Source organism: Rhamphochromis longiceps, linkage group LG17, assembly GCF_057381845.1.
Source record: "Rhamphochromis longiceps isolate RC_006_pf linkage group LG17, R_longiceps_female_GT1.1, whole genome shotgun sequence".
Lineage (NCBI taxonomy): Eukaryota > Metazoa > Chordata > Actinopteri > Cichliformes > Cichlidae > Rhamphochromis > Rhamphochromis longiceps.
Window position 1 is genome coordinate 37,778,004 of NC_140573.1, and position 27,652 is coordinate 37,805,655.

Consider the following 27,652-nt stretch of genomic DNA (forward strand, 5'->3'; position numbering starts at 1 on the left):
GGGAATGAGTGCTGTTATATATGCGCGTGTACAAGTGGTATATTACAAGTGTCATTTTTGACAGCAAGAACTATAAAACAGCTCCATCAGTGATGACAGTCGAGAGATAAGTTATCACACTTGTGTCAGATGAATGATGTTAAGATTTAATAATGAAGCCACAGAGACATTTCAGGTTGACATAACAGATTTCCAGCTGGTTTTGAAGTGTGATTAATGGAGATTTGTCCTATTGACTTTTTAAGTGAAAATAATCACCATTTAACATCCTTTTTGCATTTTTTAAAAATATTACCAGTAGGTCAAAAAGCCAAAAAACTCCACCAAATATCACCGGTTTTCATTAATTACAGTCACTAACGTTTAGCATTATAACTTGCAGGTTCCTGTGATTCGGAATTAAAAATTGTAAAAGCCCTTTTGTATGACTTTGAGCAGCTGGACTTGAACAGTTACGCATAAATGTTTGTAACCCGAACCTCTCTAGATGCTGTGAGATGTATTTGACCTAAACTTCTTCAGCTACATCCTTATTCTTAAGATAAGACAACCTTTGTTAGTACCAGTATCTATCTACACAAAAAATAGCAATAATGCTATCAGTTAACTTTGTCTATAAGTAAATTTATCTCTATTTATGTATTTTGTGTATAAGCGCCATCAAATGGCAAGAAAGTTTTTAACGGTAACTGATACAAAATAATACAAAAAGAAAAAGCAGCTGAACAATTGTTTGCAATGTTATCAGAAGTGCCTCAATGATACATGATCACTATTTTATTTTTAAATGCCAAAGGTATCATTAGTACAGTTACCATGACACCCTAAAATTTGAGATGCACCAGTTCAGTTCCACTGCGATAATGATACCACAGCTTTAGGTATATGTGGACACTGAACACCAGCTTTAATAAGATGCATTCCTCACTGTGAGGAAGACACTGAGAATATTTTTTATGTGCAAAGCAAAATTAGGATTGGCCTAAATCACTGCTTTCCTGACAATCAATGACAACGGGTCTAAAAAAACCATTACCTGTGAAAACCCTGTGTATTCCACCCAGGGTTTTGAGTTTTCTCGTGTTTTTGTCATTTTGTATTATTAATTATGTTTAAGACTTTGTTAGTCTTAAGTTTATTCTATAGTACCTAGGTTGTTCTGTTTAGCTTTTGTTTATTAGATTCCCCTTGTGCCCTCTGCGTGCCTGTGTTTATGTGCTTGTACTGTATGAGTTCTTGTGCCTTGTTTCCCCTCCTTGTGTTTTATTCCGTCATGTTTATCCATGTTTCCCCCGCCCGTCATGTCTGCTCTCTCTCCCTCGTGTTCCCGCTCCCTCTCATCTGCCTCTCCTCCACTCCTCCATCATGATCCTCCATGTCCTGTCTTATTGTGAAGGTCTCGTTTTTTCATGTTCATTCTGTTCAGTTTTGCTTCCCCTCTCTTGTTATGGTTATTCGTGTAAGATGTGCTATCCTTCTGTGTATTTATGTCAGCGTCTTCCTCTGTCCTGTGTCGCAATCTCCCTCATACCCATCTGTGTGTTCTGGTCCTAGTTTAGTCTCTAGTGTTCCCAGTTTAGTTTTCTGATTTTCCTTCTGTCCAGCCATAAAACTGATTTAGAGTTTACTTTTTGCCTGCCTGTCGAGTCTGCATTTGTGTCCAATCCTGCCGGATCCACACACAGATCAGTTATTTAAATTGTTTCACTTCAGCACCACATTTTGAGTTTTAAAGAAAAACTATAAAGAAAAACATCCAGCAACCATTTATAATGAGAAATCATAAACCATAAAGTTGGGTGAAAAAACGTTCTTCACATTTGGTCTTGCATGACTAACTAAACTGATCTCCCTTGCATAGTGACCCTGTTACCATTCAACCATATTACTGCTCTGATATGGCGCTGGTGTGAGGGCAGTGGCTTATGTTGAAACTTATTAGATTCAGGGGTGATAAAAACATCCCACACATGAAAAGCGGGCAGGCATGGACAGAAATAAATACACGGACACACATAAAGGTTTCAAGCTATGCACATGTCAGGGAACATATCAGCCTCGGTTTCATCAGCGGAAGATAAGACGTAGAGAGGGGAGAACATTATTAAACCCTCCATAGGACACTTATCTTCCCACCAAATGGTAGATCACACTCATGTCAACAGCCAGCATCTTGCCCTAATAAATTCTGTCTAACGCCAAGCCTGAGATGACAGGAGAAAGATGGGCTTGTGTCTGTGTATGTCAGAGAGAGAGAGAGAGAGAGAGAGAGAGAGAGAGAGAGAGAGAGAGAGAGAGTGGGAGAGAGGGGAAAGAAATACAGCAAGAAAAATGACGAAAAAGAAAGAAGACCTAAAGACACATCCAGTCGGATATAATAAATGTAGTTCAGCATGCTATGGTACTAAGATAAGAAGATGGACTAAGATAATTGCAAGCTGTACAGATCAGATATGGTCTGAGGGGGTAGCAGAATCAGCAGAGTGTCAAAGGCTGCTGATGCTGGACACCAGATATGGCTGGGCTGCACTTTACTATTATTTTTTTTTATAAAAGTGGAATTTCCAAAACATTTAAACACATGTATGTGGAAAAAATAAACATAACATAGTTACTGTGGCTGGTAGCAGAGGACACAAACCTCTACCCTCCTTCCCTTTTTTAAGCGCATCCATATTTTTTTCTCCAAAAAGAAATGAATCAAGTAAACCCTGTGGTTATGAAGATAATCATTCAGAGTTGAGCTGTTTGCCACATAACTGTAGTTCTTCTTATTCTTATGAGTTGATTTGGTGTGAGTTGCCCAGTTTTTGAGCTGTTGGCCATAGAGATGTCTGACCTCTGTTGAATATAAAGGAAGTAATTGGCACTTGCCTTTGTGGTGTTCAAAGTACCAAAAAACCCTACATATGAAAAATTCTGTAGTAATATCTCGCAAGACCCAGTTACTCCAAAAACATAAAATCCACAAAGCACTTGTGGAAACACCATCAAAGATGAGATCTTGTTACAATGTCAGGACTACAGGAAACATTACCTTCTACATGGAGATATGGCTGCTGTGGCTAATTTGGTGGAAACAAGATTTTAACATGAAACTGCTCACTAGAGTCCCAGTTTTTTTAAATTTGGAAATTGGAATTATATTGTTGATATTTTGAGCACCACATTTACTTCCATTATATTCAAGAGAAGGCAGACAGACAGTTCTAGAGCTATCACCAACTTTCTGACAAGGCAATTGAATGTTATCGAGACCTGCCACAACACCAACCTGAAACCTGTGCGAGTGCATTTTTTTAAACTTGTTAGCATCAACTGACATATCAAAATAAGAGCAAGATCTTTTGCCACCTAGTAAAGGAACTGCAGGTTGTGATGTGAAACCCTCAAATTTACCCCATTAAATTGCAGACTAACTCTTACTGATCTTGTTTTAACACTGTTTTGATGTCAATTGGCTGCAAATGGTTGCAGTCCTGCTCCCTCTCTTCGAAGAGGAAACGAGATTTCAAGTTCATTGCAAGAATGTAGTATCTTATTATGGTTTTGTATTTCTCTATAATGTAAAACAGTCTACCTCTAACATTATTTCTCAGCTCTGTACTCAAAGCCTTTTTAATGCCTCCTTCCACTGCAAAAATGCATATACAGAGTGTATCAAAAAGAATTACTCGATTTCAAAGTGCTTTCATTCCACAGCTGTTCCCTAGTAACAATCAAAAAATGTACTGTTAGAAAGACCGGATTTGTGAGTTTCATGTGGTTGCTGGTAGGTAGTGTAACAGCGTCCAGAGGGCGACACATGAGTGCTTGATAACATTCAAAGTTTTGTATGTAAAACTTTATATTCAGTCATGTATCTTAATCTTTATCTTATTACTGCAAGCTTCTATGCCCATTACTTAAAAAAAAAAAAAAAAAAAAAATATATATATATATATATATATACATAAATATACATATACACACATACAGTGGGGCAAAAAAGTATTTAGTCAGCCACCGATTGTGCAAGTTCCCCCACTTAAAATGATGACAGAGGTCAGTAATTTGCACCAGAGGTACACTTCAACTGTGAGAGACAGAATGTGAAAAAAAAAATCCATGAATCCACATGGTAAGATTTGTAAAGAATTTATTCGTAAATCAGGGTGGAAAATAAGTATTTGGTCACCTCAAACAAGGAAAATCTCTGGCTCTCACAGACCTGTAACGTCTTCTGTAAGAAGCTTTTCTGTCCCCCACTCGTTACCTGTATGAATGGCACCTGTTTGAACTCATCATCTGTATAAAAGACACCTGTCCACAGCCTCAAACAGTCAGACTCCAAACTCCGCCATGGCCAAGACCAAAGAGCTTTCGAAGGACACCAGGAAAAGTATTGTAGACCTGCACCAGACTGGGAAGAGTGAATCTACAATAGGCAAGCAGCTTGGTGTGAAAAAATCAACTGTGGGAGCAATCATCAGAAAATGGAAGACATACAAGAACACTGATAATCTCCCTCGATCTGGGGCTCCACGCAAGATCTCATCCCGTGGGGTCAAAATGATCATGAGAACGGTGAGCAAAGATCCCAGAACCACACGGGGGCACCTGGTGAATGACCTGCAGAGAGCTGGGACCAAAGTAACAAAGCTCACCATCAGTAACACACTACAACGGCAGGGAATCAAATCCCGCAGTGCCAGACGTGTTCCGCTGCTGAAGCCAGTGCATGTCCAGGCCCGTCTGAAGTTTGCCAGAGAGCACATGGATGATACAGCAGAGGATTGGGAGAATGTCATGTGGTCAGATGAAACCAAAGTAGAACTTTTTGGTATAAACTCAACTCGTCGTGTTTGGAGGAAGAAGAATACTGAGTTGCATCCCAAGAACACCATACCTACTGTGAAGCATGGGGGTGGAAACATCATGCTATGGGGCTGTTTTTCTGCCAAGGGGACAGGACGACTGATCCGTGTTAAGGACAGAATGAATGGGGCCATGTATCGTGAGATTTTGAGCCAAAACCTCCTTCCATCAGTGAGAACTTTGAAGATGAAACGAGGCTGGGTCTTCCAACATGACAATGATCCAAAACACACCGCCCGGGCAACAAAGGAGTGGCTCCGTAAGAAGCATTTGAAAGTCCTGGAGTGGCCTAGCCAGTCTCCAGACCTCAACCCCATAGAAAATCTGTGGCGGGAGTTGAAAGTCCGTGTTGCTCGGCGACAGCCCCAAAACATCACTGCTCTCGAGAAGATCTGCATGGAGGAATGGGCCAAAATACCAGCTACTGTGTGTGCAAACCTGGTAAAGACCTATAGTAAACGTTTGACCTCTGTTATTGCCAACAAAGGTTATGTTACAAAGTATTGAGTTGTATTTTTGTTATTGACCAAATACTTATTTTCCACCCTGATTTACGAATAAATTCTTTACAAATCCTACCATGTGGATTCATGGATTTTTTTTTCACATTCTGTCTCTCACAGTTGAAGTGTACCTCTGGTGCAAATTACTGACCTCTGTCATCATTTTAGGTGGGGGAACTTGCACAATCGGTGGCTGACTAAATACTTTTTTGCCCCACTGTATATGTATATATATATGTATAGCCCTTTAAAATCGGATTATTCTTTTTGATACACCTTGCATATTGAAATAATTGCCACACACTTGCCATGACTATTGCCTTCTAACTGCTTGAACTAACAACCACTACTCAGGTAGTTAAATCTCCTGCTTGCTCTTAGACAGAAACAAATCAACATCAGCACTACAATGAGGTGTTTGCAAAATAGAGCTCTGACACTTTCTCTGTCAACTGGCTGCCATTTCTGCTCACCTTTGCCACTCTAATGCATCAGCACACAGCCCAGGCCTCCCTATACTCTGTAATGGTAAGTCAAGTAGCCCTTTAAGCAAATTCACTGTGTCTTCATTTCACAGAGGAGTGCTGGGAATCTGTCAAGGGTTTCTCCTTGTGTACCTTTTCTCACGGCAAGTGTGTGAATTTCTCTATGGCACATGAAAGCACCCGAGCACGTGGGCACACATAAAAGCAAGGCTGATCCAGGTATCTTAAAACCAACAATTTAAGATAACTCTGCGTTGCGCTTCATTTGAATTTCCACCGTGTACGTATGCAAGCTCGCCCACAGAGACACACAACCCCACACAGTAATCTCTTTGCTGACATGTCAGGCAACAAAGTCAAACAAAAGATGGCTGGAAGAAGCCCAACTGAGCGCCATTAAAACTCTGAGATTTGCTTTCATCATGGAAATCCCCTCCTGTGTCTCCTTTTACAGTGGATCATCTATCTGGATAATTAACTGTACTATCTGACCTGCCGTGGTAGGCAGACGTTCCTTAAAACTGAATCAAGCCTAGCTGGAATTAGGAGGTGGCCCAGCAGCATGTGAGAGAAAAACCCAATGCAAAGAAAATAAATCCCTGCGCTTTGTAATTAGCCACCATCTCTTTATCTGCCTTTTCTTCTGCTCACAGCTGTTCTCCTCTCAGCTAATTTTCCCTCGTCTTGTCTTTTTCCCTTCCGCCCTCCTTCACCCTCATCTGTACCTTCCTCACAACCTTTGTTTTCTCTTTTTTGCACTTTATAGCTGCCCTCTTTTTATGCTTTTTTTATACCCCCCATCTCATCTCTTCCTCCTCTCTTTTTTTCTCCCTTCACCTCCTTTCCTTCCTTAGCTTGTTCTTTTCCAGTCTATTGCCTTGCCTGATTTTCATAAGATTATTCCACCCGTTTGGCTGCCTTGATGAGTATCTGCGCACTAAAAGCTGTCAAGCCCTTTTTAAAAAGCCAGAGTTTTTTTTCTCCCCCCTCTTTTTTCAATGAAGTGAATTTGTGTCCCAAATAGCTCCTCTGCACTCATGAAACTTCAAGAGGCAGAAATAATGAGATAGCATGCTGACTGACATTTCCAGACCTTGGCCCTGTGTCTGTGTGCACGCATGTATGTCTGTGTGGGTGTCTTGAATTTTTTTTTCCCCATGTATTTGTGTGCGTAACAGAAATTCACCTAATAATCGCCGACCACCACAAATACAGCCTACAGTCGTCTGATGTGCTTCTTTTTTGTGCACTTGAGACAAACGTATGAAACAGACCTTTTAATTTTTTTGAGCGGGGCAGGGTAAAAAAGACAAAGAAAAATGAAACTGAAGTTTAAATGACATATTCACTGCTCAAATTTCAAAAACTGAGATAGCTGCTTCCTCTGTCGTTTAATGTGCTAAATGAACATCTTTAATGCGAAAAGATATTACCCTGTTACAACTGGATTCTCTTTAATAGACTGGGATGCTCTGAAATTAATGTTAGATTCTCAGTTTTAAAATGAAAGTCATTTTTTTCTGTGTTTTACCACCCTCACCAAAAAGCTGCCTTTGGGTAACTAAAAACACAAAAGTTTGGCTTAGAAGTCTGCTTCAATTAAGTGAGATAAATTCAGCAAAGGAATTTTTCGCCTTTGTGGGGAAAATACTTGTAGCTAATTGCCAAGACTTGGATGAAAAGAGAGAAACTGTTCTCATGTCTAACCTTTACGTAGAGAGATTGGATTCTCATAACTGAGCTTAGCAAAAAGACTTCAAAAGGAAGGAAACTGCTAGCCCAACTGTTTAAAGGTAATAAAACCCAGAATTGAATGAAAGCGTCGCCAACATTTTAATATAACATGTTTGCTCCGCTCTATTAAGGAAGTCATATCACCTGGTCAAGAAGTAACTCTTCTTATAACCTTTGGTAAGGCCACAAAGGTTTGGATGTATTGACACTGTACTGTGTTTAGATTACGCTAATTTCCAAGGTTCATGCTAACATAATACATCTGGAATCTGGTGGAGTTTTTCTGCTATATCTATCTATCTCAATAAATAGAGATATGATATAATATCGCATGACGCCAAAGCCAAATAATAATAATAATAATAATAATGGATACTTTATTGATCCCCATGGGGAAATTACTTGTTTTTCTCTGCATTTGACCCATTCACTCAGTGAAGCAGTGGGCAGCCCACTAAGCAGGCGCCCGGGGAGCAGTGTGTAGGGACGGTACCTTGCTCAGGGGTACCTCAGGGTAGCCGTTAAGTGGATTCGAACCGCCGACCTTCCGATCATGGGGCGACCACTTTACCTACTGAGCTATCCCTGCGCTATCCCTGCCCCCATCCCCCCAAATATGGTCACTAGTAGATTGTCCCGGTCTCCTGTAGTTTGCTTGCAAAACACTCACTGTTCATTCACTGTTTCCATACCACTATCAACAAGCAGCTGGCAAGTGTTTGCATACATGTCAAACTTTTCTAGCAAACTTTGGGCAACTGCATTAATCTGCTAGTGGCCAAAACAATTGCAAGGTTTTTGATGCAGAACCATATACCTCCTTGTTACCAATTTCCCTTAGCAACAACTTGGAGAACATGTACTTTTGCCTAATGACCTGTGACTGCCGGGGGTCACTGACCCATTTCTAGCTCTGTGTGAATGGGCCTTTAGTAGACAAGTCCCATGCATACAGCTGAGGAGCACACATTTCATTAATGAAAATACTGTACAGTATTTCTCTAAATTCTGCTAGAATGTAAAACAAAAATGTGGATATAAATATGTGTTTTTTTGTAACTATGAAATTCATACATCTTGAAGTATATTTTATATCTGTCAGTTTATTTATTGGGCTATATGATATTACATTTCATTTATATACCACATAAACAACAAGCAGATTTTTATACTAAATGTGCTTCACAAACACAGACAAACAGTACACACAGAGGTATATTTGTATAACAGACTCTGAAGACAAAATTTAAAAATGGAAACAAGTTCAAACACAGTTTAAAACCTGAGAATCATGACACTGAGAAACTTTCTTTGTTTCCCTCATGTCCAAATGTCTCAACTGTCTGGTTGCCACATTGTTGCTTCCAGCTTCATTCTGCTTTCCATGCATACTATTTATGCTAGGTACCATTGTTGTGCATAACTGGCAGGTTGTGCGGCGTACCATTGCTCGGGGCTTTTTTTCTCCTGTGCATGTGTGTGTGTGTGTGTGTGTGTGTGTGTGTGTGTGTGTGTGTACTGGCCACCAGGTACTGCCGATATCGTTCTTTCACAGATGTACTCTGACATTTCCTCACAGCTGAACGCCAACGGCAACCCAAGATTTGTGGACACACACACACAAAGAAGGAGAGCCCAAAGGCACTGCGAGCCAGAGGAGAAAATGTCAATGTGAACAGGATCTGTGTGAAAGAGATCATTTAACACCACTGTCTACAGAGACACCGGTACATCAGCTGTGAACTGTAAACGCCTGACACGCACACACCTGGAAGCAGCTTATGATCACAAACTACTTATTCAATATAGCCAGTAATTCCATTGCATTTCATATTTAGGCCAAAAGTGACCAAAAATAATCAGACAGACAAGCAAAAACACAGAAAGCTGTGTATTTGATTCACACGGTTTAGTTATCATTTCAAGTTCCATTATTAGAAAGAAAAAACTGTGGTTACAAGAAGGAAGAATGGAAGAGAAGACACATTTAGTCTACGTGGGGCCTCCTGTAAGAGAAGTGAAATTTGGGTTTTGTCTTATGCCTTCAGATTTAGAAAGCTTCAAAGCAGGGATGTCAAACTGTTTTCATATTGTGGGACACATACATTTTGATCTCGTGTGTGCCAGACCAGTGAAACTCTTCTTTCTGTCAGCATGAAGAAGTTTAACTACATATTTAATACCTGAGATATTTTAATATCAGAAAAATAAGTGCTATTTCAAAAATACATCTAAGTTTTTCTACATGATTATGAAAATCTGCTTTGGGCTTAAATTATAGGAAATAAAAGTGTAAAATTACAGAAAAAGTTCTGTTAGCTCCTGTAATTATAAAAAGAAATTTTTGTCCTTTGGCAGAATATGGGTTTAAAAATTTTTTTTTCTTTTACTGTTAATGTTCTGTAAAAATTTTACATTTCTTCAATAGAAACTTCAAACTTTCTGTTTTTTAATTGCTCATCTATTAGTTTTTTACTTTGGTTCATTATGAATGACCATGGTTTTACCATGTTATGGTCTAACATTTATGTCCTCCAAAACCATCAAGTGAGCCAGACTGTAATCTTCGGCGGGCCATTTCTGGCCACTGGGCTTTATGTTTGACACCCCTGCTTCAAAGAGTTGCTAAACCCACTTTTATGAGGTGTCAGTTCAAGTGTGTCAAGGAGTGCTTGAATATACCACAGAGGTGAGGATGATGGCAGTAATGTAGCCAGTACCGTAGCCGAGTGGCTTCTGTGACTAAACTTTAAAGCATTTTTATGAATATGTAAACAAAGCAAGATTTGTTCAAGTTAAAATGGAGTGTTAAATTACTCTTTGTGTTACAAGAAACCAATATGTTTTGCTCTTCACACAATGCAAAATAAACCCTTCATTTTTCTCATTCTTTTTTATTATCTCAGCTGCCTGCTGTTTGTTTTTTGGATGCTCGCTTCCTTGCATGATGTACCAACACTGAACTGCTGTCTGACAGAAGCAACTTAAAGCAAAGTGGAGGGAAAAGAAAAGAAAAAAAACACTGTTTGCTTATACTGCCATTATCAGCAGCTGAGTGAACAGGTCGTAAACAATGCAAAGAGCACGGAGATTGTGACAAACACACAAGCGTGTCAGCACCGTGGCACAGCGCTGTAATGACGGGTTATGATGACAGTCGTGATGGTGATGTGGCCGACGGTAATGAAGGTGACTACGTTGAAGCTGATGATGAATGACATCGTGGCATACTTAGTCTAAAGTAGAACAATGGCTCGGGGCTGCAAGCAGAAATAAACATACTGACGTAATTAGTTTGCACACGTATAGTATGCCTGCTGTTAACCGCTCATGTGTGTGCTGATGTATGAGAAAGGTGCATGTATGAGTATGTTAATGGGAGCTAATGCATGCTCCAGGATTCATATGAGGAGGCCTTAAAGTCTTGTAACACAGAGTTTGTTCAGCTGGTGGAGGCCCCGGACCCTCAATGACGCCTCTTCTCCTTCCTGGATGTTGATGATTCTTGTCTATTTAGCCTTATTGACCTCTACATCCAAACTAATCCGCCTGAAATTATGCATAACCTTTTACTTGGCAGAGCTCCCCATAAATCTGTTTATTCCCTGTTTGCTCCCTTACAAAAGCCCACTAAACAAATTCCAATTAAGCAAAACAGCAATACAGCATGAATGATAATTCAACTCAGTGCAGTCCCCAAAGCAGATAAAAGCATAATAATTGCTGTTATGTGTAAGTCAGCTTACAAAGACTGTCGAATTTCCCTTGAATGTGGTTAGTCTAATTATTTTAGGTCATTTGCTTTTTCTTTTTTTTTTTGCCTTTTTCGTGACTAGTGATATCACACTAATGTGTGGCCCTTTTGTGCATCCTTGTGCATGGATGAATAATACTTGTGCCGCATGGTCGTATTGCAAGCTCACGCACACACGGTTCTTTCTCTTTCATGCCTTCTTACAAATGTACTCCACTTACATATGAAAATAATGTGTTTCTATAGTAATATATTGTAGTCGGGTTTGCTGTCATGCCGCTGAATGAATCCGAGCCCCCAGCGGACACCTAAGGTGATGAATGAGAAGCAAAACAAATGCGAGCAGTAGCTTATGATGTACGAAAAAAAATGTAATTTAACAAAGTATGAGAATAAAAGCCACCTTTGTTTCTAGTTGGATGTTTTTATTGTTGAGCATCAGGAGGAAGTGCTTGCATTGGTATTAAGTTTCCAAAGATGATGCGGCATAAGGAGAAGAGAGAGTCAACGTAAAGCTGGTATCACTTACACACAGCTACAGCGTGGGGCTGAATCAAACGAGCATCCTGCCAATCCCGTGTGCGTAGGAAGTTAAATCTGAATTCAGCATGTGAAGTGCAGCAGCGCAGGAAAATTACTGCTGAGCAAAAATAATTAGAACATGCGCACTGACTGCATTTTTACTACTTTAGAGCACTTTATGTATCTGGTTGTATACATCACGTTTTACAGGGAAAGAAAATTCATGCTGATGATGTAGAGCTCTCAAAAACTCATTTATCAAATGTGATATAAATGGCATTACAGGGTTAAGTCATTACCTGCAACTCTTTTATCCTTTTTTTTAAAAGTAAAGTTTAAAAACTTTAAGAATCAAGATACTTCCATTACTTTTTTTTGCCACCAGCTAAGATCTCATTGCTTATTCAGCTTCTACATTGTATGATAATTTAGTAATTAGAGCAAGGAAACAAAATAAAATAATAATGGATTATGCAATGTGTTGAGCCAGAAAGCGGGGAGGATCATCAAGGACTCCAGTCACCCCAGCCATAAACTGTTCAGACTGCTTCCATCAGGAAGGAGGTTCTGCAGCATCCGGTCCCGTACCAGCAGACTGAGAGACAGCTTTTTCCATCAGGCCATCAGACTGCTGAACACTTCATAGACACCTCAGCTTCACTACTGGAACTTCAACATTATGCACTCCACACTGTATATAAATGCCACTTGTTTTGCACATATTCAACTCTGTATATTTTATATATTTTATTATTATTATTATTTTATTTTATTTTTTTACTATTTAATTTGTAAAAATGTGTATACACACACACACACACACACACACACACACACACACACACACACACACACACACAGGAAAATATTTAGTATACACATCCAGAAATGCATACACTATTATATATTGTACATATATTTATTAGTTTCAGGTTGGCCATTCTTGTATTTTGCTCGTTTGTGTTGTTGTGTTTGCACATCTCTGTTGCTTGTGGGGCTCGCACACAAGAATTTCACTCGCATGTGCTGTGCCAGTGTGCCTGCACATGTGATGTGACAATAAAAAGTGATTTGATTTGATTTGATTTGATTTGATTTGAAATACTTCCCCCTTCTTAAGATAAGGGAAACTGGAAATGTGTCAGGCATTAATCTTAAAGCTTTGATTTTGGAAGGTAAAATAAAAAGACAAACTGGAGGAGGAACGACTTTAAATGTTATCAGCAAAATGTAAAAACAGGTAACACAGGTCGTTTGAGTCAATTTGACACCACTAGCCATTGTTTGGGTTTCCTTCTTCCATTTCTATTGCTGAACTATTCCTTTTTTCATGTCAAAAGGACTGAAAATTACCTTCATTTTCCCAAACTCTGTGTAAGAGAAGCACTTTTTCGATGTATTTCCCAGCACTTGTTGTTGTTATTGTTATTTAATTTATTTAATGCTGCCTCTGAGTGTACTCTTGCTCGTTGTTCTGATGATTAATTTCATTTTTTTTAAAGGCACTTTTCTTTCTGCAGTAACAAAGACTAATCAGGCTTCATTATCCTACCTACTTTCAAAGCTGTATTTTTCCCCCCACCTCACTCTCTTTCATAAGAGGGTTTCACTCAATAAGGTAGTCTGTGTTATTAATTTCTTTTGACAAACGGGAAGAAAAAAAGGAGTTCTTTTACTCACAGAGCATGTAAAATGAGGGGAAAAAAATGTAAGAAACAGGAGCAATTTTTTATATTTTGTTTCCATACAATTAAAATGTGTTGGCTTAAATCTATGAGATTTTTCTCTATGTTAAATATTAAAACACACATTCGTTTTTTTAAACTTCGCATTATACAACAAAGTAACGTAGACATCGGCTGGTTACTCCAGTTGATCCAGTGTGCACCAGGTGTCCTTCACTTGGTCGCACATGTGCATTTCAAAGGATAAACGCTCCAAATATATCTGTCCTGGTGCTCTGAATTTCTAAGACCTTCTCCATTAAGTGTGAGCGATAACAGGGCCCCAGCTGTGCATTCTGCCACCACCACCACCGCTCCAAAGACACAGGGAGAAAGTGAGGAGGAGGGGGTTGAACTGATTGTTCCCCCCTTCTCCATCCCCACCCCAGCGGTCTTGCCCCAGTTAAGATGGTTCTGTGACTGATAACCGATGTAGAGGCCGTCAGACAAGCTTTATTGAGACAATAAATGAGCCGGGACTCTAGTTGCACCGCAAGGAACATTAGTTATGTATTTAGAGTACTGCTTGGCTGAGCCCTGTATCCATCCTCCTCTCTGTTCCATCCTCCCTCTCTCTCTCCTTCCCGCTCCCTATTCTCCACTCCTCTTCTGTCCTCTGATGTCTGATGTCATTTCCTCCCAACCTGGCATGGCAGCTTCATCAGGAAGCAATCTAGTTCTCACTCCTACACAATTCCTCCACCCCCGCACCCTCGCCCTCACTCCTTGCCAGAAAAGTGCTGAGTTACAGATCAAAATCTGGCCAATCTGCCTCTCCTCTTGATTCTATCTTTCTTTTTCTTCTTTTTTTTCCCGTTTTTTTGTATCAAACTGCCAAGTTTAGATTAACACCAGAACTTTCCAACTTCAATTTTTGATGCATTTCTACCTCACATTCCCTCCGTCATTGTCTCTCTACAGCAGGTCGGTGAAAGTGATAACTGGTATGGTGCAGTTTTGGGCTAAAAGGAAGAGGTTATGCCTGCAGTGGCGGAAACTCTGTGGCTAGAGAAAAGTCTGATATCCACGCACCCATGTCTGAAGCTGTATCCACAGAGGAAGCGAGTCCCTCGTTGTGCATTGCTTTGAAGCTGACAGTTGGTCACTAGTGGACATTCCAGCTGCCTTGCCTATAATGTATTTAATACTCTGCCATATGTCAGTCATCTGCATCCTGTGCTCCCAGTGGTAGTCTCTACAATTGCCCGCTTTGAAGTTGAGAAAAGTTAGGATCTGTAGTCACTTGAAGTTGGAGAATTAGCCTTCTGGTGGTCATCATGTTGCTGCGAATCACTTCCTGTGCGAATCCAGGTTTACTCTAGGCTTTTTGTACTAAGTTACTTCAAAAATGTGTACCAATGAGGTACATTTAAGATATTTTTATATAACTTTACTGAATTATCATCAATGATTTGAGAAAAATCCCAATCTTTCCAGTTTACACTGTTGAATTGTTAACCAAGTATTATTTACCTATATGCAACTGAACAAAAAATAATAATAAATAACCCAAAAAGCATCTCCTCATAAAACTCTTGTTTCTTGAAAAAAATGTTTTTGCAAGTCTGCAAAACTGCTCAGGCAAAGCATATTTCATGTGTTTCATGTGCTCCTCGAATAGCCAGCTGTTCTTTCAATAGTATAGGTTTCTATAGAGCAACCTACTAATAGGACCCTAAAAAATCCTCTAAAACACATCTTTCTATCTTAGCTTTTAATTAGTGTAACAATACTGTGATTTCCTTTGTTTTTTTATTCATTCAGATTTTTGTTGCTGTTCTTTTTCTTTGTTTAAAATTAGTGTTAGTATTCAAAAATACACTTTTGTTCCTCATTTTTTCCTCACTCCTGTGAGTGCTTTAATCAGTCCTATTAACCAGCTTGAATTACTCCCACTTCATAACTTGTGCTCTATTGATACATTTTGATTAACTGATTTTGGTCATATTTCCTCTGACAGATGGAAACATCAAATCTTTAAGCACCAGTATGAACACTGTTCCATTTCCCCGTTTCTACTTGCTCCTCTGATTAACACATTAAAACAAAAAGGCAATCCAACCTATCTCCTACTAATAATGCATAATGGTGAAGAACACCACACAGTGCAATTCCCTATTTAGATACCCATACACATACGAGGGGATGTTTTGTGTGTGCAGGAATGCATACAGTACATAAACACAACAACCCTATTTTAACCGTCTTGTGTGTGAAACGGCCAATAAAGTAATCTCCTTTACAAAAGCTCATTGATGTTAATGAGCAGTGTTATAAAGACATGAAAGAATACAGTGGTGATTGCGGGGCTTGTGCATTTTGTCATTTCTCTGGACATACAATCCACCAGTAACTATCACAATTAAACGCACTTGTTAGACAATGTTGTCTTATAATTGCATTTCACAATGAAATTAGGTTATAGAATCACCCTCTTGTTCCGGCCGCACAAAGTAGGTTCTTGTAATGTTTGTGTGCGGGCAACTGCATTTAGTAAGCGTGGCTAAGGGTTGCGGAGTTTCTAACTTGACATTTCCAAAGGATCAGCGAGGATCAATCGCAAAGGTCAGTGAAACAATAACCTCCGGCTTGTTGTGACGACTGGTAGAGGAATTGTGCCCGTGTCTGCACTGCTGAGCTCCTGATGCTGTAACAGTATATTTTCCATCTGCATCGATCAAGAACTGAGCTGCAAGCTGTGGCCATTATATTATGAAACAAATGCACCTCGAACTTAAATAATCCCACTTTGTTCAAGCGCAACCAACGGATACACATCCAGGATTAAGAATTAGAACTGTATCCTACAGTAGATTCGACCTATCGCTGTATTTTGTCTTGTCTTCCTCCTCTCAGCCCCTCCCTCCTTCTGCTGGACATTTCTTCCTGTTAAAAGGGAGTTATTCCTTCCCACTGTCCCCAAATTGCATGCTCGTAGGGGGGTCATCTGATTGTTGGAGTCTCTTTATTACTGGAAGGTCTTTACCTTACAATAATAAGCACCGTGAGGTACTGTTGTTGTGATTTGGCGCTATATAAATAAAATTGAATTGAACTGAATTGAATTGAATCTTTCTTCATTCAAGTTCAGTTCCTCCCAGACTCACCGTTTTTTGTAGCATTACGTGGAACCAAGCAGAGCATCAAAGCACTCAACCTAAAAACAGGGTTGCACTTGGAGTACTGTAGTGGGCGTTGAGCAGCCAGGAGAGCTGCCAGTTAGCGGCAAGCGGCAACAGTAAACCTTGGAGACCCCAGCCATTATGAAGTCCATCATGCACGCTGAAGGGGCATTGTGCACCTCAGATTGTAAACAACAAATCGATAGCTCATTTGTCATTTTGTTTGGAAGGAAACATGTTTCTTTCTTCTTCTTCTTTTTTTTCTTTTTTTTTGCAGGGAGATATCCACTTTTCCAATCCAAATGAACCAATCAATCTCAGCTCTCCCCTGAGGCCTCCCTGCCACTGAGCAGGGTGAGGATGGAGCAAGAAAACCACTCCGTCTCCCTTTCCTCACTCACTTCTTTCCCCGTGTCTTATCTCCTCCCTCTGTTCATTTCCTTCCCTCTCTTGCTAATACTTGCTCGGGCTCAAACGCATCTTTCTGTCTGTTTTTGCTCTCTGAGTGTGTTTCTTCGGTCTTTCTACACCACCACCCACGTTGTGTTCTCGTGCTGCATTTGTAATGCAGAGAGAAGAGGAGGAGGAGAAAGATTGGAGAGGAGAATGGGTTCTACTGTTCCGCACTGATGGTATTTTGTGTTTAAGTGGGGGGGCAGAATGTTCCTGCCAGAGTGCTGCTGATGCTGAACGGGACTGGCAGGTGGATTATACCTTGTGCTGCTTTGTCCCTGGACAAATTTAAAGGCAGCCCAACAACTAGGCACCATGGGAGAATGTAGGTACAAGGGAGGTTTAGACTCTCTTTCTCCCCCTCTGCTTTTTTTTCCTTTCTTTTTTCCCCTATGACCATTCCCCTTTTATTACAAGCTCTCTGGCAGCTTTATTTTATTTCACACAATTTTTCACACATATATAATAACACCCATTTTGGCCCTTTAGCTTCACTTCTTCCAATGCTAAATGACATTCCACTTACAGTCCTGAGCATCTGCTTGGCTATCTACAAAAGAGTGTGCGGGGGCTGAGATCAAGTGGCAGTATATGAACTGATAGTGATGAGCAGCAATGAGCAAGCTGAAACACTCACTCCAAAGCGAGCGCAATGCATCAAGTGTTAAACATTTCATAAATCCATACTCACAAAATGCCTGCCAACATGGTTTACATAAATCTATTTGTGTTATGAAACTACATGAAATTACCCAATAAAAAGTAGCAAAATACCACAAATTAACTGTAAATAAAGCATTCAATAGTTCACTAACGCACTGATGTCCCTTACTTATATTAGGACTTAATCTCACATGCCTAAAGACTCGTCTGTGGCCCTCTGGCAGCCATAGTTCTCTCGGGAAAAATGTGTTCCAGATGGTTTGCTAGGAGTTGTGCGACAGTGTTCGGTGTTGTTACGTAATTCAAATTAGTCGCAAGGAGGGTGCTGCCCCAAAATCTCTTTGCGGTCATGGTCACCGACTTAACTGCAGACACATGCCAACTACTTGGCAGAGAGTAGGGAAACTAAAAAGCGTGACAGAAACCTGGGTCGGAGAACACTAGCTTTCAAAGTAAAGTTTGAAATGTGTTTGTTTAGAAGTAAATGCACAACTTTTACTTTGACGGCATCACACATTTTACAGTTTAAACTACCTTTTGGTGATTAGCAGATTTGCAGATAAATTTCACCAAGTGACTCCCAGCAACTTTCAGCAAACACTCACCAACTGGTTGGGGAACATTTGGGAACAAGTTGGTTTCTAGGTCTATGTGACTGAGGCCTTTTACTGGGCAGGCTCTTGGCATATCTACTGCTCTGTTCTCTTTATGGCCACAATCCCATTAAGCCAACTTTCCCCTGACTGACTGCCCCTCATAAACAGAGGGTTGCCATTTATAGACTGCCATGTTCACTACACGACTGCAGTATGATTTTTGCAGTATGATGTTTCTCCAAATAAAATCCTATTAAAAAATAATTGAGAAGAGAAGGGTATGTAGATGAAGTGAATTCCTGGCAGTCTCCTAAATCTCGTAAATAAGTAGCAAGAAGTTTGAATAAAAGAATACAGTTGAACAAAGGAACACAACTGTAAAAACCACTAACACAAACATTTTACCAAGACAAGGAGTGATACTTAAGGTCAGCGGTTTGCTGAGCATGAAAATTGTTAACTAAATTATGACTTTTGGAATTTTCACTGAATTTGGGAAGGATTCAGCTGCTTATCTACACTGAAAAAAATATGTTGTTGGATTTACTTAATTCAATGGTGGACATTTGTTGCACACAGATGTTTTGCTTTGGCAGCAACTTAAACAATTGAGTTAAATTAACACAATTTATTCATGTTCAATAAACCTGTGCAATTTGTGTTGATAAAATGTGACTTAAACATGTTTTGATGAAGTAATTTGAGCTCTTGAAATATTTTAATCCTTCACAATTTTCTCACTTTATCCCAACACCATTCAATAACTTTTACCCAATACTACTTGGTCACTTAAATACTACATGTTATCTTCAAATTACATTTTGCTATTATATTCTAGCATCAAATACACAATTTTCAAATGGAGGCCTTATAACAGATTATATTGTTCTCTTCCAAGATGGTTGCTGGCATCCACCAGTAACCTTTCAAAACAAAATGTCTAATTTCACTGCATTGACAGTAGGTAAAGAATTAAACTGACATTACTCCTCCACTGAATCTATATAAATCAACAGTTAAATAATGTCAGTTCTTCCGTGTTCTCTGGAATCAATCACAGCAAAGAAATTAGACTCTTTTGAAAAATGTTGGGAAAGAACAAATCAAAACATTCTATTTAAGGCCTCTGACGTCAAGATTCAGTTAAACAACAATTATAACTAAACAATTTGAGGTAATGTTAGTTTCCATTAACATTAAATTAGGTTACTGAATTGGCAAACACCTTCCTATTAACACTACCCATTTTACCCCAATAACTAAAGAAATTAGCACCTGCAGGTCAAAACCTTTATTCAAGAGATGCAAAAATAACATTGATACAGTGACTGTCAAAAATTACAGCACTGATCATACTGTGACATCTTGGTTCAAAACAGCACACTTAGAAATATTCAACGTTCTTTACTTCAAATGAATGAAACTGAAAATACCATTTCACACGACCCATATGGGATATTTAGACTGCATAACTGTTCATGCTACATCTCTTCACTAGTAAAAGAAAGAAAAAATACAAAGAGAAATTTAAAAATGCTGCCAAAATGCTGTACAGAGCAAAAGGAAAAACAAACAACAACAACAAAAACGGCTCGTCCTCATGGCAGTTGCAGAGTTTATAAAAATGAACCCTGCGATCCGTTTCTGGAATTGAGCTTCAAAAATGCAGCAGAACAAGTGTGAGATTTAAATGTCCTCTCACCTAGAGCTGATCAGCTTGCATGCATAACAGTGAGCTTTCCTTGCAGGAGCAGTTTTGTCTCAGTTGTGAGCTTTTCTTGAGAGCTGAGTTGCATCCAACTCCATTACCACCCTTTGAATCACCTCAAAAGTGTAGCAGAGTTGTGATGGGTAACTCATATTGAAGGAATAAAAAAGGTCCAAACAGCATGGCTACTGCAAAGGTCACGTTATCCAGATCTTGAAGAACTACTATACCCTCGATGATGATGCCAACGTCAGAAAAGTCATTGCCTGGTGCATCCTCTGGAGACAGATGTTCATTGTGGTTTTCTCAATCTGTGCAGTGGCCTCAGTCAAGTCCTGGTTAAACACAAAACATTTCTTTAAGATTCCTTTTTAAACTCATCTCTTTTGAATCTACCAGTTCTAATGTTAGAGTAATTTAAACCAATGCAAGCAACATAGTAAATAGCTATAGCCAAAGAGTTGCCTGCCATGCTGCCATTCATGGTCTAACAGAGTTTCTAAGACAGAGTGAAAAACATAATAATTTCAAATGCTTTACATTAGTTTTTGTTAGAAAGACACCGGCCCATCAGAAATCCAGGTTTTGTCACTCAGAAGATGTTAGAATTTAGACTTTCAGCCCCACAATTTGGTTAGCTGTTGGTCTTTTTTTTTTTTTTCAAACAAAAGCTAATGTAAATACTGGTGGGATTTTCCTTTGTTCACTAGAATGACAAATTTAAAGTTTTTTCACACTGATGTGACCCCTAATATAGGGGGGTGGGGCCTCAAGGGGGGGCGGCCGAGTTCACTACCAGGCCTCATGTGAACTTCAAATTATTAAAGAGGACTACTGGTCCTAACTGGTCCAATGAGGATCAAGTGGATAACTAAATGCATTTTTAAATGTTGCAAAGCCACAATCTACTCATAAAACACTCACCATGAACTCCTGCACCAAGATATTGCAATTGTCTTTCACACAGATGCGGAGCACTTTGATGAGACTCCCTTTGAGCATTAACGTCATCCTAAAGTATTATAACAAAGAAAACAGAGATTTGTGAACTTTTCAGTAGCACAGAAGAAAATGATCCCAGACAAAAACTTAAACCAGTCAACATGCAACACCAGCATCTACAAAGAAATATCAAAAGTTTCTGTTTGACATCAACTTTATGGATATATAGTTTCCAGAACATTTATTTTTTTAAAAAGATAAATTTTTCTCAGTGGGCCAGTAAATGCAGAATGAAAATTATGGCATCCTTTCGGTGGAATCAGTACTCACGGGTAATAGTTGACTGTTTCAATGGATGCAGCATAAAAATCTTTTACTGACCTAATGCAATACATATACACTTTGTAGTTAAAGAATTTTAAAGTTCTTACTGTCATCATGGCAGCTACATCCTTTAGCTTTGTGCCCTGTTCCCCCGATCACTTTGCAAACACTTTCAGCAGACTGTCAGAGAGAAACTCAGCTCCGTCAGAAACCTTGACTGTAAAGGCATGGTTGGGATGCACTGGAATGCTGCATTTTATCTGAAATAACATTTTGAAATTTTGAAATAACAGCAGGCACTGTGCTTGGTTAATCAGTAATGTTTTGTTGAATAAAAACTGTGTTTCCAGATCTTATGGGATTAAAAAAATCCAAAGATGTTTGTTTCTGATTTGCAACCCAAGAACCCACAAGTTACAACCTCATTTTAGTTCAAGTGTGCATTAATGTGAGTCCAGTTATCACCTTTCTGACAATACATACAGGTTAAACCTATGGCAGATTTTGGATTTCTCAGTTGTATTAATAGGGTGGTCTATTTGAGTATGCATGCACCTAATAATTATAAAAAACCTATTATAATTAAGTTACAGAAACCTTAAGCGAAAATAGAATATACTTTCTTACCATAACACCTTGAACCCACAATCCATCAGCTGACTCCTGGTGAAATGCAGAATAGATGTGGTCTCTCAATGTGCATCAACAAAAACAAAAACAAAAACAAAAGGACAGCAGGTGAGGGCAGGAGGGGTAGGGATGTAAGCTAGCATAATGCCGCTAATGATATTAGCTAAAGCTGTTCAATGTCCAAAATCTCACTAACACCACGGTGCAGTAAATACACAATGTAACTGAAGAGTCAGTTGGCAAATCTATTCACACAGAAAACCAAATTATGTTATGAGTGCCTCGTAATTAGGTTTAATGTGATATTACGGCTCTTGTGCCAAAGACAAATTCAAATGAAAAAGCGCCAATTCTTTGACAACAGATAAAACAGCAAATAAGCTAACGGCTCTTTTTTAGCATGTTACATGGCGGCACTCTAGACGTTTAACTACATTTGGCTGAAATATGGTAAACATTAATTCAAAAAATCAAGACATACCAAAAAACGTAGAGTTGGCTGCTCGACTTGACTGAGATGGATGCATTTTTTTAAACCACGATCCAAAGCCCGCGAGATGAAATCACGCGTGGTTTCACGAGATTTAACGTTGCTATCTTATTGACTTACTTCACCTGAACATGATATGAACAATTTAATACACCCTTTCTGCATATCATGTAGTTTTTACACTATATAGTTACATTTATCTTTAAAACATGAGGCAATTGCGTTAAATACATGCAAGATGCTTACATAAATCCAAGAGATGGCCAGTCCCTTTTTTTCAGTGTACAAGAACGGATGACATCATGAGAACGGTTGTCTGAACTAATAATTTCCCCAGAGCTTGAATCTGAAAGCTCTGGGGAATCAGTCTGAATCATTGTGTTCCAAATGGCAAGTACATTACCCATAGTCTGCCACATCACACCAAAGTAAGGTGCTTCTGTCAGTAACGGCTGTTTTGTTTCTTTCTAATGACAGCAGACTCAATATGGAAAAACTGAGTCTAATTGTTAAAATTGCACATATTTCTGAATACCTCCCAGCTTTTCATCTGTTTTGAAAATGTCTGGTTCCCCTAAATGTGAATGCTGTCAGCATGTGCTTCTTTGCACAAAAGAAAGGATGGAAAATGGGATGTTTTTAAAAAAAATTAAATAAAAGTATATATATATATATATATATATATATATATATATATAATGGATTTGTTTTTACTGGTCAAACTGGGCAATCATCAATTATTAGAATCCATAATTTGATAGACATCTATGAAAATAAATCAGCAACATAAAAATAGATTTCCAGTCATTAACGAACTATTTTTTCTAACTTTAATATCTTAGGTTAACTTCAGCAAAAGTTATTTTCTTATCTTATTTATCATTATTTTTATTTGTCTTATTCTTACCAGTATTAAAGTGACATGCTAATGGGTTAGGTAATTATTTTTCTTCTTCTCCTTAACAAGCTGCAAAGAGATTGCTTTAAGTGCATCTAAATCATGAGATAAATAAAAAGCCCGCTACGTTTTAATAATGCTTTTACTTTAAAAGCCAAACTTTTAATTTAATTAAAAATTAACACACACATCTTTCAAATTTCTATTTATGAATCTACAGATCTGCTTTGATAAATTAAAAGGAAAACCTAATGGCAATGAGTGACGCATAGCTGGCAGCTTCTGTCGTGAGTATTCTGGAAAAGGTAAGCGCTTTCAGAAAACCTGAACTCAAAAGTGTACTGAAACTTTATTTTTTTAATGACACCTATACTTTTCTTGCTGTTAGTCCTTTCTATCACTGCTCATGTCCTGTACATATGCAGCAACACACACACACACACACACACACACACACACACACACACACACACACACCAGCTGTAATGAAATCTTTCCAAAAAGTCAGTTCCCAGTAGGTAACAGAGGTTATGGAAAAAGGACAGCTTCAAATGTGTGATTAAATACATGACGACCAAACACCAAAGGACGATTTATCACTTCATACCTGAGTCTGTGCTGGCTTTAATGTGAGCCAACAGCTGTGTTCACCAGATTTATTGTAAACAAAATAATTTCTACCCTGCTCTCCTTTACTTTGATTTGCTCTCTTGCCCTTGATTTCTCTCTTTCAAACAAACACACAGACACACACACACTGCAAAATTTTCCCTCTCCATCTTTATCAGTCGGTGTAAGTCCAGCCTCTGGTGACTTGCTCCCTCTGGGCTTTGTGTAACTCTCCATATTGACTTTGTCCTGTCTCAGGAGATGATCTTGTCTCCCATAGGAATCCCACTTCTCATGCACATGCAACCTTGCGCATATCGCAGACACATACACATATAAACACACTAAGTGTACGTCTGTGTAAATTCACCATATCAATGATCAAAATAGCCTTTTAACTGTGTGAGGCTATAGTTATAGTAATAACCTGCATCATAGCATCAGCACTTAACGGTAAATTTAAATGCAAAAATAAATAGCCATACTATATTGGTCATCTGAGCACAGTTTACATCAGTGGCACAATTTTCTAACATGATCCTGTAAGTACTATATATATATGTATATACTGTATATCAACCAACAAAGTAAAGCAATAAAAAAATAACTAAAAATTACATTTGAAATGATCTGCATTTACAATCGTCCTTTGTGCATTTGAGAAAATTACTCAGAATAATTTTCACTAACATATAGAAACGAGTATTTTGTTCAGGTGCAAGTGGCTATCATCTCTAAATCTCCTTTATATTTTTTTTTATATTTAATAAAAATAAGTAACTGAAAAAAGATTTCAAAACTCCAAAAGCAAACAAGGAAGCTCATTAGCATTGCTGAGTCATTAGCAGGCTGAGAAGTTTTCCCTTCACTGTGCCTATTTCCACCTGACATTTAAGTCTCCGTGCACACCATCATGTCCAATAAATAACACTACTAAGAGCAAAAACTAAAGAATAAAGCTCTGTTAGTAAATTATCTAGCTAGCAGTCACTTAGTAATCTCATTAGTGTACCTCTGTCACTAATGGGACAATAGGTTCAATCGTTTCATTCTAAACGTGTCCATTTCTGGCTTAGAACTCTCTGGAAAATGAAAAAGGTTAAACAAAAATTAAAAGCTGCAACACAGTTAATAAGCTAAGGCCAGATACTGCGGCAAGGTCAGCTCGTCAACGCTTCGTCAACAAGCTATTTATTCGAACAGAGCACAGCTGCGGTCAGAACTGTATTTTATAACCCCAAATAAAGAAGGAATGGATATAAGAGGCCACTGTGTCCCAATGTGTGCAATTTATTTATTTATTTTTCATTTCACTGACATTGCTGCTATCGCCTCCACCACCTCCAGCGTGGACACAAAGCTCATCATCAGCATATATCCCATCGCTATGCAAATGAGTTTATTAATATAAATGAGTGTAATTAGTGCCAGTGATGAGGAGGTGGAGCTTTTGTTACACTCATTAACTCCATCCTACACAGCTGGACTCCATATGATAATATAAGACCTGCTTAACCATACCCCTTTTTGTGACTTTATTCCTGTGCTCTTGTACTATTGAATGAATAATTCCTGTCCTTAAATAAAACACTATAATTATTGTAATGTGTTAGGCTACTTTCAAAGCAGCCCATCTCAAATTAAATCACAATTAACAGTATTTGTTGGCTAGTTTTTTAATCAGTGCATGAAAAGAGGGTAATTAATGAGCTACAAAGTTTCAAACAAGGTATTTCTTTTCATTCAGGGTATATTGTTAGCTATTCTAACATTTAAAAGTCTTGCAAATCGTATGTTGGACAGAGCAAAGAAAAGCATAGTGAAGGTCACTCTCTCAAAAAGTGAAAGGGCAAGGAGATTTAAAAGATAGAAGTACGAGAAGACTGTACATGTTTTAGTATTCCCCGTGTGCGATGTAGGGTGTAGGTGTTGGATGTGAAGCCATTTTGGATAGATAAGAAAAGATGCAAGCGATATTGATCAATTCTCCAACAGTGCTCAGTGAATAGTCTGAGCTGTCCTGGTGCTGTTGAAGCTGAAAACAGTTACATAGTTTAATTCCCTTCCCTGTATCCCGAAACCTGTTAATATGTGACTGCTTTTAAGGCGCTTGGTTTGAATAGCAATGCTGATATTCCCTTGTGTGAAAGAAAAGAAAATACAAAATGCACACTGAAATTTCAGCTAGCCAAGTTAATTACATCAAAATACTTGTTCAACCTATTAACTGAAATGCTTTTGGTCTCATTCAAAAATCTCTGTGGGTATTTTAGTTTCTCCAAACATTTGTTTGCTAATGTTCATTTTGAGTAGCTAGCATAAATAAATGTCTCATAACTTTTTATAAATTGGTGTGATTACCAAAACCTTGTAATATGATACTAGCTACTGATCACAGCTAGAATTTTAAGAAGGCTCTGTCAACTTCATAGGAATTATGGCTTTTATTTCTTCCCTTCACAACTAAGAGTAGTGAGGATTTTCTATGATACAGTAATTCAGGTGTAGTCTGCAGGTGTAAACAGTCACTGAAGGATGTCTGGAATTAAAAACCGGCAGGACTCTGTTTCCTGAGGCCTGCAATTTTATATTACAGCTCTTCTCCAATCAACAAAAACTTTGGTTTAGGCAGAACAAAAGCAAAGCCTGTGAGAACGTTCAGACAAAATGCAATGAAAGTAATAGGCAATTTTGAAGTAGTATCAAGGAATGGCCAGACTGGGGACAGAAAACTTCATAACTTCATACAGAAGGGCACTTTGATAAGTTCATAACTTATCATCACTTTCACAACTGTAGCCTGTTGATCACCAGAGTACATAAAACCAACTTTTGGCAAAAACCCATCTTGGTACACAACACTTCTCAGCAGCCCTGGCCTTTAAAGTGCTATAGCCACGCTAAAGTGCTCATACAAAGTGTTGTTCCCCTTGGGACCAAACCTCTGGCCTCAGTCTAGACTCAGAAAGATTTGCAGGGAGCAAGGTTTGCTTGCCTGCGGGCGTGCTTGCAACACACAATAACCTGATGTGAGCCTTTACCTCTTCCTCTTCCATCTATCAATCGGGACGTGCCCTCTGCTCCCTCAAATCAGTCTAGCCTGGTCCCATTACGCCAGAGTTTATCCATTTTTCAAGGAAAAAGTAGCAGTTGCTGTTTTTGTTTGTTTAGAGAGGAAACTTTGGTTTGCAACCTGTAACCTTGAGAGTGAAAAATATTTTCAAGTAATTACAGTTTCAATCTTCATTTAAACTATTTCTCATGCTTACTTCTTTTTAGTAAGGGTTACGAAAATGCACTTCTCCAAAGCGAGAGGTGTGAACATCAAGTCAACAAAGTGACAACAAATTAGCTGATGTACTATGAAATGTGCAACTTGTCCAGGTCTACATGACACCAATTAACTATTTTAACTTTTTATAATGATAATACTATGTTTACTGTACATTGCCACGTGCAACACACACACACACACACACACACACACACACACACACACCTGTTGTCTTCTTCCATTCTCATTCTATCTCTCTGTCTCTGTTTTCCTGGCGATCACCTCCTCCTTTTCCTCCTTTCAGTGCCTATTAGCAGTACACAGCAGCACAGTTTTGCTCCCAGATGAGTGTTGAAGCACTAAT

The 27,652-nt window shown here is 38.8% G+C and overlaps 1 protein-coding gene and 1 long non-coding RNA gene across 3 annotated transcripts in view; both read right to left on the reverse strand.

Moving 5' to 3' along the window:
- Positions 1-27,652, reverse strand: part of LOC146650143 (chemokine-like protein TAFA-5) — a 128,667-nt gene that overhangs the window by 38,477 nt on the left and 62,538 nt on the right. The gene's annotated exons all lie outside the window — the stretch shown is intronic.
- On the reverse strand, positions 19,644-22,122 carry LOC146650144 (uncharacterized). 2 transcript variants are annotated; one of them, XR_014908121.1, is made up of 3 exons: positions 22,015-22,122; positions 21,495-21,647; positions 19,644-20,456 (listed from the first exon to the last, which is right to left on the reverse strand). It is a non-coding gene; the product is annotated as an uncharacterized LOC146650144 (long non-coding RNA). The 2 variants fall into 2 exon arrangements; XR_014908120.1 differs by lacking the exon at positions 19,644-20,456 and adding an exon at positions 21,055-21,133.